Consider the following 12,269-nt stretch of genomic DNA (forward strand, 5'->3'; position numbering starts at 1 on the left):
TCTGTTGCATTAGTCTGGCGTGTATGGGAGAGAAATGTAGTGTGACTAAGCAGCTGCCCACGTCCAACAGGGCACACTCAGGTGAAAATGTGGCAAAGCTCAGGACAACACTCTTGCCTGTGCTCGGCCTTCCCAGAAGTACAGCCTCTGCAAGCACCTAGGCCTTCCTCTTCCCCGCCCCCATCCCTAGATAAGCTCCATCTGGGAACCCAGCCCAGCCACTCTTGTAAAGATACGTTACAACACTAGCTAAGAAAACAAAAGCAGGTTTCTTTAAAAGGTATTGTGCAGCCGGAAGCGGCATCTGTCTTCGGGTTCCTGTGGCTGGGGTGGGGTTCCTTTGGTTTTGACCAGAACACTTCTCCGCTGGGGGGGCCAGGCTTGGCGTGGCTTTGCAGAAGCTCGGTTACGGGAGTGAGACTGAACGTCACAGAGGTGCTCGGGTGGGTCGCGCTCACATCACCGAGGACTCCGGAGTTTACATCCGAGATCCTCTGTCCTGAAGAACCTTCGCCTTCTCGCTAGGTTGGATGACAATGCCGTTGGTCGAATTATTTAGTTCTCTGGAGACAACACAGAGGAATTCTGCCTGATCCTCGTTCCCATAAGGCAATGGCACCCCACTCCAGTACTCTTGCCTGGAAAATCCCAGGGGGGAGGAGCCTGGTAGGCTGCAGTCCATGGGGTCGCGAAGAGACGGACACGACTGAGCGACTTCACTTTCACTTTTCACTTTAATGCATTGAAGAAGGAAATGGCAACCCACTCCAGTGTTCTTGCCTAGAGAATCCCAGGGCCGGGGGAGCCTGGTGGGCTGCCGAATATGGGGTCGCACAGAGTCGGACACGACTGAAGCGACTTAGCAGCAGCAGCAGCAGCATGCTGATTAGCTGTTGGAATCTCCAACCGTCGGACATAGTGGACACCATCTGCCTGAGCGCCTCCTCTTGGCGTTGCAGGACTCTGTACACGTGCTTCGCCGGGCCCTTGGAAGCTCAGTTTTTCTTGTTGATATCACCTCCTTGAAACCAGTCGCTGGAGAGATGCAATGTTGTAAAACTCCACTTCCTCCAGCCGCCTTTTCTGCCAACTCCTTCCTAAAGATGAGCTTCCCTTGACGGGGGTAATTTAGGAGTGGACCCAAGTAAATAGGGTCCTGTCAGTCAGATAGGCCCGCGTCTCGTCCTTGTCTGTGTCCAGCCCCGGATCCTCCTGGCAGCAGAGGCGGCAGAGAAAAGACCTGGGCTCCAGGCCTAGGGTCTGTCTGGTGGTCATGGAGTAAGGTGCTGCCCCGTTCAGCCGGACTCTGCGGGCCGACCACCGCCCCCTGACCCGGCGGCCCGGGACCCGGGCTCCAGCGGCTGCGCGGCGGCCCACATTCACAGGGGCCAACTGCAGCTCTGCCATCTTGGGCCGCCGCCGCTGCCCGCGCGCCGGAGACTGACTGATTGATTGGGAATTGGCTCATGGACTCTTTGCGACCCTATGGACTGTAGCCTACCAGGCCCCTCTGTCCATGGGATTTTCCGGGCAAGAGTACTGGAGTGGGCTGCCATTTTCTTCTCCAGGATTATGGAGGTCAAGTCCAAAATCTGCAGGGTGAAATGACAGGCTGGACACCCAGGAAGAGCCAGTGTTGCAGTTCAAGTCCAAAGGCGGTCAGCTGGCAGAATTCCCTCTTCTTCAGGGCAGGTCCACCTTTGTTCTGTTCAGGCCTTCAACTGATTGGGTGAGGCCCATTCACAGTACAGAGGACAATCTTCTTTACTCAAAGTTCACCGATTTAAATGTTAATCTCACCCAAAACTATCTTCACAGAACCATCCAGAATAATGTCTGACCCTGTATCCGGACACTGTAGTCTAGCCAAGTGGGTACATAAAATTAACCATCCTGTAGGCTAACACACGCATTTTGAAAAATTCACTTGTTATAGTACAAGATTGCTTATCAGATTGAAACTGTTGTAAGGGTATAAAATGCATAAGGTAGAAAAAATAAAAATAAATGCATAAGGTAGGATCCCCTGTTTTCAGGATCCTCCCTTTTGCTCTCTCTTCCGCCCTCTCTCTCGAGGCTTTCCTTGGGAACCCAGGCACAGTGTTGTGCAGAAGCAGAAGCCCCAGAGAAGCCCCCAGCCAACACCAACATCATCTCCCAGTCCCCGGGGGCTCCTGCCCCAGCCTTCAGTCTTCCAGCTGTGCCCAGACATGTGGTGCCAGTTGCACCCTGTCTCAATCTCTGACCCACAGAAACCATGAGAATTTTCTTTAAATTTAATGCTATTTCAAGCCACTAAATTTCGGGGTAACTTGCTACACAGTAATAGGTAACCAACATGTAAGATTATGGTTAACTTTGTAAAAAACTACCAAAGTGTTTTCCAATATAATTTTAGCATTCTGTACTCCTACCAGCAGTATATGATGGTTCCAGGTGGCACAGAGGTAAAGAATCTGCTTGCCAATGCAAGAGATGCAAGATATGTGAGTCTGATCCCTGGGTAGGGAAGAGCCCCCCGCCCCCACAGTAGGATATGGCAACCCACTCCAGTACTCTTGCCTGGGAAATTCCTTGGACAGAGGAGCCTGGTGGGGTATAGTGCATGGGGTCACAAAAAGTCAGACGCAACTGAGCATGCATGCACGCACGCATGCACACACACACACACACACACACACACAAAACACACACACACACATTTATCATCAAAGTCTTCCTAGTGGGTGTGAGGTTGTTGCTTGCTGTGATGTTAATTTGCATTTTCCTGATGATGCCACACCTACTTTGGATCAGAAATATTATTACCCAACTTAGAAGCCAACCTCATTTACTATGCTGTTTCATAGTCACATGTCATAGAGCTTGTGCTGACATTTCCAATTTGTTTTAACAATGATTGCTACCACATTGAATCTCTAAGGTTAAGAGTCATCTTAAGCTAACTTAAGAGGTTAAGCATTTATCTTGTTTGCATACCCCCAGAAGAATGAGGAATAAAAGCCATCTTTTATTCACAGGTGTGGGGCTCCTGGCCTAACAACACCATCATCTGTTGTTAATTGGTATTAATATGTTTTTTTGAGAAATGCTATGTGCCAGGCATTGCACATGTAGACGCTCACTTACCACAACACCTCTATAATGTTCATGTTATTATTTTGAGCCTGTTCCAAAGGAAGAGAGGTTCAGAGAGCTCAAGAAACTTGGCTGTTGTCACACACTGAATTTGAACCCAATATCCTTTTACCTGATCTAAAACAGATTTCTCAGGCTTCCCTCGTGGCTCAGCGGTAAGGAATCTGCCTGAAAATGCAGGAGACGGGTTCGATCCCCAGGTCCAGGAAGATCCCACGTGCCATGGAGCAACTAAGCCTGTGCACAACTATTGAGCCTGTGTTCTAGAGCCGGAGAGCTGAGCCCACATGCTGCAACCGCTGAGCCCAGACACTACAGCCTGCAGTTCCCAGCAAGAGAGTAGCCCCTGCTTGCCACAGCTAGAGAAATGCCCACACAGCAACGAAGACTCTGCACAGCCAAAAATAGGTAAATACAATTATTAAAAAAAAAAAGATTTTTCCTCACTTCTTTCTTATTTTGTACCAGAATGTAAGAAGAATTTTTGGCCTAAAGTTAACAGTATAAAATATTCTAGTCTGGGAGCTGGGAGATTGAGTTTTACTCCTGGCTTTGTCACTAATCAAGGGTCCCCTCTAGGGCCAGTTCCTCTTTGGCCCACAGTTCTTCATTATTAAAAATAAAAGGTTGGGTTAAGATACTTTCCAGCTCAAAAATCACTTTATAGCAGGCACTATACTAAGCATTTTGCAAGTGTTAGCTTATTTATATATATATATATATATATCTCAGAAAAGCCTTATGCTATATGCTGCCTGCCGCTGCCAAGTCGCTTCAGTCGTGTCCAACTCTGCACGACCCCATAGACTACAGCCTACCAGGCTTCTCTGTCCATGGGATTCTCCAGGCAAGAACACTGGAGTGGGTTGCTATTTCCTTCTCCAATGCATGAAAGTGGAAAGTGAAAGTGAAGTCACTCTGTCGTGTCTGACTCTTAGCGACCCCATGGACTGCAGCCCACCAGGCTCCTCCATCCACAGGATTTTCCGGGCAACAGTACTGGAGTGGGGTGCCATTGCCTTCTCCCTTATGCTATATATAGGTGCTATTATTCTTCCCATTTTACAGATGAGTAAACTGAGGTAAAGAGATGAAATAATTTTCCCAAAGTCACAAAACTGGAAAATGGCACAGCTATGATTTATATATTTAGGGTACACCACAAAGCATGCAAGATCTTAGTTCCCTGATCAGGGCTCAGACCTGTGTCCCCTGCAAGGGAAACACAGAATCTTAACCCCTGGACTATCAGGGAAGTCCCAAGTTGGTTTATCTATCTGTCTACCTACCTACCTGTCTGTCTGTCTGTCTATCTATCTATCTATCTATTTGTTGGCCAGTATAGCTGTGATTTAAACCCCAGCTGTCTGGCTCCAGAAGATATGGTGTTACTCAGCTAGGTAGCATTTATAGAAAGCTTTTTTTTTTTAGGAAAGTTTAATTTTAACAAGACTTTATGATATCATGAGTTGCATTTTTCTCTCCACATCCTCACCCTCCCTTCCACTTAAAAAAAAAAACAAAAAACTTTTTATTTATTTATTTATTTGGCTGCACTGGGTCTTGTTTGCAGCATGTGGGATCTAGTTCCTTGACCAGGGAATGAACCTGGGTCTCCTGAATTAGGAGCGCACAGTCTCAGTCACTGGACCACCAGGGAAGTCCCCCTCCTACTTTTGAATGAAAACACTGAGCCTCAAAAAATGTATGATGTCCCAAGTCCCACAGCCAGCTAGTGGCAGAGCCAGGATGGGATGCCCAGGCAGCTTGTCATCCAAGTCTGGGTTGACATGTCCCCGTGAGTCAGAGCCCCCGGGAATGAGAGACCACAGCGTTGCTTACCCCTGGGAATCTCGCCATAGGCGAGAAACACCTTCGCTGATCTGACAGGACCACACCTTCCCCTCCAGATTCCAGCCTGGCTGGTTTGCCCTTCTTTCTCTGCCTCTCCTCTCACCAAGCCAGTTGCATGGGAATCAGAAGAGCTACAAATGCCCAAGGGAACCTGCCCTGGGGCACAGATGGGTTGGTGGTGGGGTCCCAGAATTGTTCGGCTGCATGCTCCTGGGGTCTCCCCTGTAGGTCTTCACTGTGATGGGACCTGGTCTCTCCCCCTCCAGACCCAATGTTGAATTCATTGCCTGGGAGTCACAGAAGAAAAGGGAGCTTGAGCAGACTGAATACTATAGTTCTGCTGCCTTGAGAGTCTAGTTTTGTTTCTACTTTTTCTAGGTAAGTTTTTTTTTTTTTTTAATAGAAAATTACACATAGTAAGAAGTCAACACAGAAAGCATATTGTAAGTAATGAATATGATTCTTCATTTTAACCCTGCCCCTGTCCTCAAACGCTATGCCAAACTTTCTTGTCCTTCCAGCCAAAGATATTCTGGCATATATAACTATATATATATATATAAACTTTTTATTTTGTATTGGGGTATAGCCAATTAACAATGTTGTGATAGTTTTAGTTGAACAGCAATGGGACTCAGCCATCATATACATGAATCCATTCTCCCTTAAACTCCCCTCCCATCCAGGCTGCCCTGTGCTATACAGCAGGTCCTTGTTGGTTATCTATTTTAAATATAGCAGTGTATACAGACAGCCACAAGTTCATTCATGGAGGTATATGTTTTTAATCGCATATACTATACCTACTGTTCTGTACCCTTTTATTTTTATTTCTAATGCTCAGTGTAGCTTGGAAAGTATTCCTTGTCAATACCTAAAGCACGCCTTTGCTTCTTTAAAAGAACTGCATGGATTCCTATTGTAGGGCTGAGTCATAATTTATCCAACCAGCCCCCTATGAGAGCGTTTGTTGTTGTCGTTCAGGTGCTAAGTTGTGTCCAACTCTTTGCAACCCCATGGACTGCAACACACCAGGCTCCTCTGTCCTCTACTGTCTCCCGGAGTTTGCTCAAATTCATGTGTATTGAATTGGTGATGCTATCTAACCATGAAAGCCTTTAGGTTGCTTCTAATCAAGCTCCGACTAGCCAGCACAGTGAATCTGCTTGTGCTTTTGTTGCCAGGCCATGTGGGCCCCTCTGAGATCTTTAGGGAGGGAGGGAGGGCAGGAGGGGAGCTGATGGCACTCTCTCCCCCAGGCAACAAGGCACAAAGAACTGCTGGAGTTTCCTCCCTTGGGTTGTAGTCAGAAGAGAATTCATGCGGCTACAAGGAGGCATTGCACAGAAAAAAGCATCCAGATGGCAGCTCAACTGATCTCTGAAATCTGGCAGCAGCAGCAATGAAAACACGCCACAACTTTTCCCAGCTATGTCTGGCCAGCATGCCACTGCCATCTTTTCCAGCAGGACCTGCAGTCCCAAGGACTGGGCTGATTCTGTGACCCATGCAGCTGGAGGCGCTGCTTATGATTCAGGGTCCAGAGGACAGAATAACAGGATGGGGTCTTCCCTCACTATGGTGGTGTCTCCAGATTCAGTTCAGTGCCCATATTCTCTCTGCTGCAATCAGAGCTTTGGGTAAGGCTGGTGGTTCCTCGTAGAAAAGCTGACAGCTGATGTCTGCTTCTGCTTGGTTTTGTTTGACGATGCCTTGCTTGACTGCCAGCCATGGGTGAGCCCCTCAGACGCCATCCCTGAGAAATGCCACCCCCACCCCAAAATGCATTTGGCCAGGACAGAGGAGGAATAGCAAGTCTGGTCGATATTTTTAATATCGAGTCTACTGCCCTAACCCTTGTCACAACCAAAGTTAGTTAAAAGTGACCAACAGAAAGCCATTGATTGCCCCCCACCACCATTTCATTGTGAAAATTTCCAAACATAAAGAGACATTGAAAGAATTACACAGTGAACACACATCTATCTGCCACTTAGATTCTGCGCTTCACATTTTGCTGGATTTGCTTTCCTTATAATACAGACTTGCATCTCTCCAAGCCACTGATTTCTGCAGCTTTTTAAAATTAAATACTCAATTCATTTCCTTTTAAAACTTCAGAACTGGAAACACGCAATGCCTTGTCTGGAGCTTCCCAGGTGGCTCATGGGGTTGGAAAGAGTTGGACCTGACTTAGAGACTGAACAACAACAACGGAAGTGGCACTGTGGTGGAGAATCCCTCTGCCAATGCAGGAGGCACAGGAGACACAGGTACAGTCCCTGGGTTGGGAAAATCCCCTGGAGAAGGAAATGGCAACCCACTCCAGTATTCTTGCCTGGGAAATCCCCCGGACAGAGGACCCTGGCGGGCTACAGTCCATGGGGTCGCAAAGAGACGAGCACAACTTAGCAACTAAACAGCAAAGAATATATACCTCATGGGGCATATATATATGTTGTGTAGGTAAGCAGAGATCAATGCATATATGTAATAATGGCGAGTTTGTGCAGTTGTCTGCCAGGCATTGGGCAAAATGCCTTATGCACTTTATCGCATCCCATTCTTGTATCAGCCCTAGAAGGTGGACTTTATCATTGGCTTCATTTTAGAAATACGGAAGCTTGAGACTCAAATTGGTGAAGTCACTTCTGCAGGTGGCCCAGCTGGTGATGGGGGAGTCAGTTTGCCTGCATGCTTTGCTGCCCCCAGCATCTTGCCTGGTACAAACCTCATAACATGTGACTAAACAGGCTGCTGCAGAGGGTTCTTGCAAAGTCAAAGACAGACAGCCATGTGAAAGTGCAGAAAACTACCACATCCTTTAATGTTTGCTGAATGGCTGAATGAGCTCATCACATACTCATCATACACTTCAGCTGCTTTCTCTAAGCACTAACTCTGTGGATGCTTTCCTCTGAAGGGGATAAAAGATGAAAAATCTCCCTAATCCTGCACTCTACAAATGTCAGGTTTAACACCGCTCTTTTTTGTGTTCTGATCTCATTGATATTACAGCAATGGAGGTGGAAGTGTTAGTTGTTCAGTCGTGCCCGAGTCTGCAACACCATGGACTGTAGCCCACCAGGCTCCACTGTCCATGGGGTTTTCCAGGCAAGAATACTGGACTGGGTTGCCATTTCCTTCTCCAGCTGATCTTCCCAACCCAAGGATCAAACCTGCGTATCCTATGTCTCCTGCATTATAGGTGGATTCTTTACCCCTGAGCCACCATGGTTATATTTTTGTCTGTGATCAAGTGGCAGGGCAGCAGATTACAAATGCCAGGGTCTAAGGTAAGTCCTTTTTTCTCCTGCCTGCTCCAACCTGCAATTGGAATTCTCCAGTGTGCCAAGGGCACCCCAACACCCAGGATGGCCCCAGAGAGGAGAACTGGGAGGCTCTTTACCCTGTGTGACTTTGGTAAGGCCTCTCCATGGACTGCTTGCAGTGGGATGTTTTGTGTAGCTATTTTCTACCTTTGTGATTGACTTCCCTTTCAAAACTTGTAAAACAATACCCTGTGAATGTATCCATAACTACAGTGATGATAGGTAGAATAAAGCAAGATCATCTATGGAAAAATACTTTGAAACTTTCTTTAAAATTTTGATTCAAATGCAAGACTTAAAAAATCAACTCAATAGCCCAAAAAAAAAAAAAAAAATCATCTCAATTATCCATCAGTGGCTGAATGGATAAACACAATGTGGTCTATGCATACTGCTGCTGCTGCTGCTAAGTCGCTTCAGTCGTGTCCGACTCTGTGCGACCCCATAGACGGCAGCCCACCGGGCTCCCCGTCCCTGGGATTCTCCAGGCGAGAACACTGGAGTGGGTTGCCATTTCCTTCTCCAATGCATGAAAGTGAAAAGTGAAAGTGAAGTCACTCGGAGTGGAGTATTATTCAGCCTTAAAAAGGAATGGTTTGACACATGCTACAACATAGATGCATCTTGAGGACATTATGCGTGGTGGAATAGTCACAGAGGGGCAAATGCTGTTTAATTCCATTTTACATGAGGTATCTGGATTAGTCAAATTCATAAAGTTAGAAAGTAGGGTGGTGGTTGCTAGGGGCTGGCAGGAAAGGGGCGTTATTGTTTAATAGGTTCAGAGTTTCATTTTGGCAAGATGTTCTGAAGGTGGGTGGTGTGATGGCTGCACTGAATTGTACATGTTACATGGTTAAGATGGTCGACTTGGGATGTCCCTGGGGGTCCAGTGGTGCTTCCCTTGAAGAAGGCATGGTTCATCCTTAGTCCAGAAACTTAAGATCCCACATGCCCCATGGTACAGTCAAACAGAAAGGGAAAGAAAAAGCTCAGCCCACAGACCTCTGCTTTCAGACAGGACCACACGAAGCCAGTTCATCCATTTTAAGGGATATGTGATGTTTTGAGAGAATCAGAGCACAAAATTCCAAGTTAAGTGTTTTCAGCTCACCTCTGTAGTTGTAAACACAGTGTGTTACCATTCCTCCTTGTCAGGGGGATGAGGGGTGGGGGAATGGGGAGGCGATTATTTAAAACACCAGCAAGTCTCTACAGTCTAATTTTTGTATCACAGCACGCTGTGTCACTTTCCAGCTTTTCATTTCCAAGACACACTAATCTAGTTTTTGCGCATGTGTGTGTGTTTTTTTTTAAAGGCCAACTCTTTTAGCATGTCCCTGTAACTGGTTGTAATTTCCCTTTCTGTGTGTTCAGAATTGATGTAAAGGAGTAAAAGCCTTTCCGTTCCCTTCATTGCTTCTCCCTACGGTGAAATTTAACTTCATGTTACAACATTTCCACAAGGAATGTCCCACCTGTGGATTTCCTGTACACGCTGACACCAAGTAACCGAACCATAGCCAACAGATGTCCTGTTTGCTGACTGTTGAACGTTTCCATATGCAGCAGGGAAAAGGGGGGTTATTGCAGTCAGGTTCTAGTCTGGCTCTAACCCTTCACAACTGCACAGCCTCGTGCCTCCATCATTATAAAATGGGGATGAATTAATACTTCTTTGGGATTGTAGAGAAGAAGAAATGAAATGATAGCTATACACACATATATATATGTATTTTAATTGAAATATAGTTAATTTACAATGTTATGTTAGTTTCAGGTATAACAGCAAAGTGATTCAGATATAAATATGTATATATTGTGTAGAGAGAGAGAGAGGATAGATAGGTATAAACCTTTTCAGATTCTTTTCCCTTATAGGTTATTAGAAAACATTGAGTAGAATACCTAGGGCTGATTCATGTTGAAGTTTGACAGAAAACAACAACATTCTGTAAAGCAATTATCCTTCAATTAAAAAATAGATAAAAACATTGAGTATAGTTCCCTGTGCTACACAGTAGGTCCTTGTTGTTTATCTATTTTGTATATAGTAGTGTGAATGTAATTCACAATTTTGGATTGTATTGCAAGTTAATCACCAAAGGGATTTGCCCAGAAGCTTAAATTATACATAACGGCCCATCTCTGGAAACCCTGCCTCCCAGGTAATGAGCATTAAGCTAAAACACCTTTGTTTAGCTCACAAGAAACATCCTGACCAGGCCCACCTGTGACGGCTGCAGAAGGAAGAAATTAACACATTCCCTCCGAAGGCTGATGGGAACCAGGAAGTGTTTGACTTTACGCCCTCCCTTTTTAGTATAAAAGAAGCCTGAATTCTAACTCAGGCAAGATGGTTCTTTGCGGGGGCACTAGCTCACCATCTTCTCAGTTTGCTGGCTTTCCGAATAAAGTTGTTATTCCATGCCCCAACAACTTGTCTCTCGATTATTGGCCTTTCACTTAATAAGCCGTATGAGATTTGACTGGGTAACATTTATGTTAATCCCATACTCCTAATTTATCCCTCCTCTGAGATGACAGCTATAAGTGTTAGCTCCTGCCTCTTCTTCTTTCTCTTTCTCCCTTACTCTCTGAATTTCTTCACCTTGTCTCCTTTTTCTTTTCTCTTCCTCCTTTGTACTGCCTCTGTCCCCTCTTCCTCCTCTCTTTCTTCTTATCAAGGGAAGCCGCAAGAAATACAGCACCCTGTTCCCTCTCCCCACGACAAGGCATATCCTTTCTATTTTACTGGGCTGCCTTTCCGGATTTCTGGCCTCAGGCTAGCGATTGACAATGTGTGATCTGTCAGTTGGTGCGCTGGGATCTAGATTCACAGGCCCACTGTTGCCAATGTCTCAATCTTCATTCTTCAGTTTAATCAAATTTTCAGATTTCCCACCATCCAGGAAGTCTGTGGGTTTCGTTTCATGGAGCAGTTGTGCAGCAAAGTCCCCTTCCACTAGCTGGGAGAACTTGGCTCACTATTTCTCAAGGAGTTTGGTTTTCCTCCTTCTCCTGCTAATAGATCTTATCAGCAGGCATCTCTGCCTCCAATTTGGTGTTTTGTACTTCACTCATCAGAGTAATTCTGTGAATTTCAGAAACAAAAGCAGATCCTTTATTCAAAAGTTCCTTCATTCTCTCCTTCTCTTCCTTAGGCTCCCTCCCCACCTCCCCGATGCAGCCCCACCTTGTATCAAATAGTAGTCATACCTTCTGGAACAGTCCTGAGCTGTCATATGCTATGCAATGCAGACAGTGCATTTTCTCATAATCTGGAGTTGCTGGCAGAGCAAAAGGAAACAAGAAACAAAAGCTGCATTTCAGGAACTTCATTTAGTGAAATACACTTCCTTGTGGTAGTTTGCCAGTGAATTTCCTCAGCTGCCAATGATATTTTGAAAGTATATGGGCGTGGGGTGGGGTAGTGAAGAGAATCACATCAATATACTAAGTCAGGTGCCAGTTTCCAATGGTGTCGTCATTCATTCATGAAACTGTAGAAAAGAGAGAAATTCACTGGTGAATGAAATTTATTACCCTTAACTACTCTGTTCCCTGGGCTTCCTTTGTGGCTCAGATGGTAAAGAATCTGCCTGCAATTTGGGAGACCTGGGTTTGATCCCTGGGTTGGGATGATCCCCTGGAGAAGGGAAAGGCTACCCACTCTAGTATTCTGGCCTGGAGAATTCCATGGGCTGTATAGTCCAAGGGGTCACAAAGAGTCAGACACAACTGAGTGACTTTCACTTTCACTCTGTTCCCTATGTCTCATATACAGGAGAATAAAGGAAAAAGAAAACAAAACTGATGATAAAAGGATTGCTATAGATTACAAACACCACCCAAAGTATATTAAAACAAACGTAATCTCTTACAAATGCTCAAAATTGACCCTATATTAAAATGTTTTGTTTTTTGTAATAATTAAAACCTTGA

General features: G+C 45.6%; 2 long non-coding RNA genes and 1 pseudogene across 2 annotated transcripts; 1 reads left to right on the forward strand and 2 right to left on the reverse strand.

Moving 5' to 3' along the window:
* Nucleotides 1–734: 734 nt before the first annotated feature.
* On the reverse strand, nucleotides 735–1,379 carry LOC147349761 (BTB/POZ domain-containing protein KCTD2 pseudogene; annotated as a pseudogene).
* Nucleotides 1,380–3,742: 2,363 nt separating this feature from the next.
* On the forward strand, nucleotides 3,743–11,519 carry LOC147349762 (uncharacterized). Its single transcript, XR_015150120.1, has 2 exons — nucleotides 3,743–6,632; nucleotides 7,114–11,519. It is a non-coding gene; the product is annotated as an uncharacterized LOC147349762 (long non-coding RNA).
* Nucleotides 10,048–11,827, reverse strand: LOC147349763 (uncharacterized). Its single transcript, XR_015150119.1, has 2 exons — nucleotides 11,544–11,827; nucleotides 10,048–11,418 (listed from the first exon to the last, which is right to left on the reverse strand). It is a non-coding gene; the product is annotated as an uncharacterized LOC147349763 (long non-coding RNA).
* Nucleotides 11,828–12,269: the final 442 nt, after the last annotated feature.

This window comes from Bos grunniens, chromosome 21 (assembly GCF_055505025.1).
Source record: "Bos grunniens cultivar Pamir isolate PY7600 chromosome 21, Bosgru_T2T1.0, whole genome shotgun sequence".
NCBI lineage: Eukaryota > Metazoa > Chordata > Mammalia > Artiodactyla > Bovidae > Bos > Bos grunniens.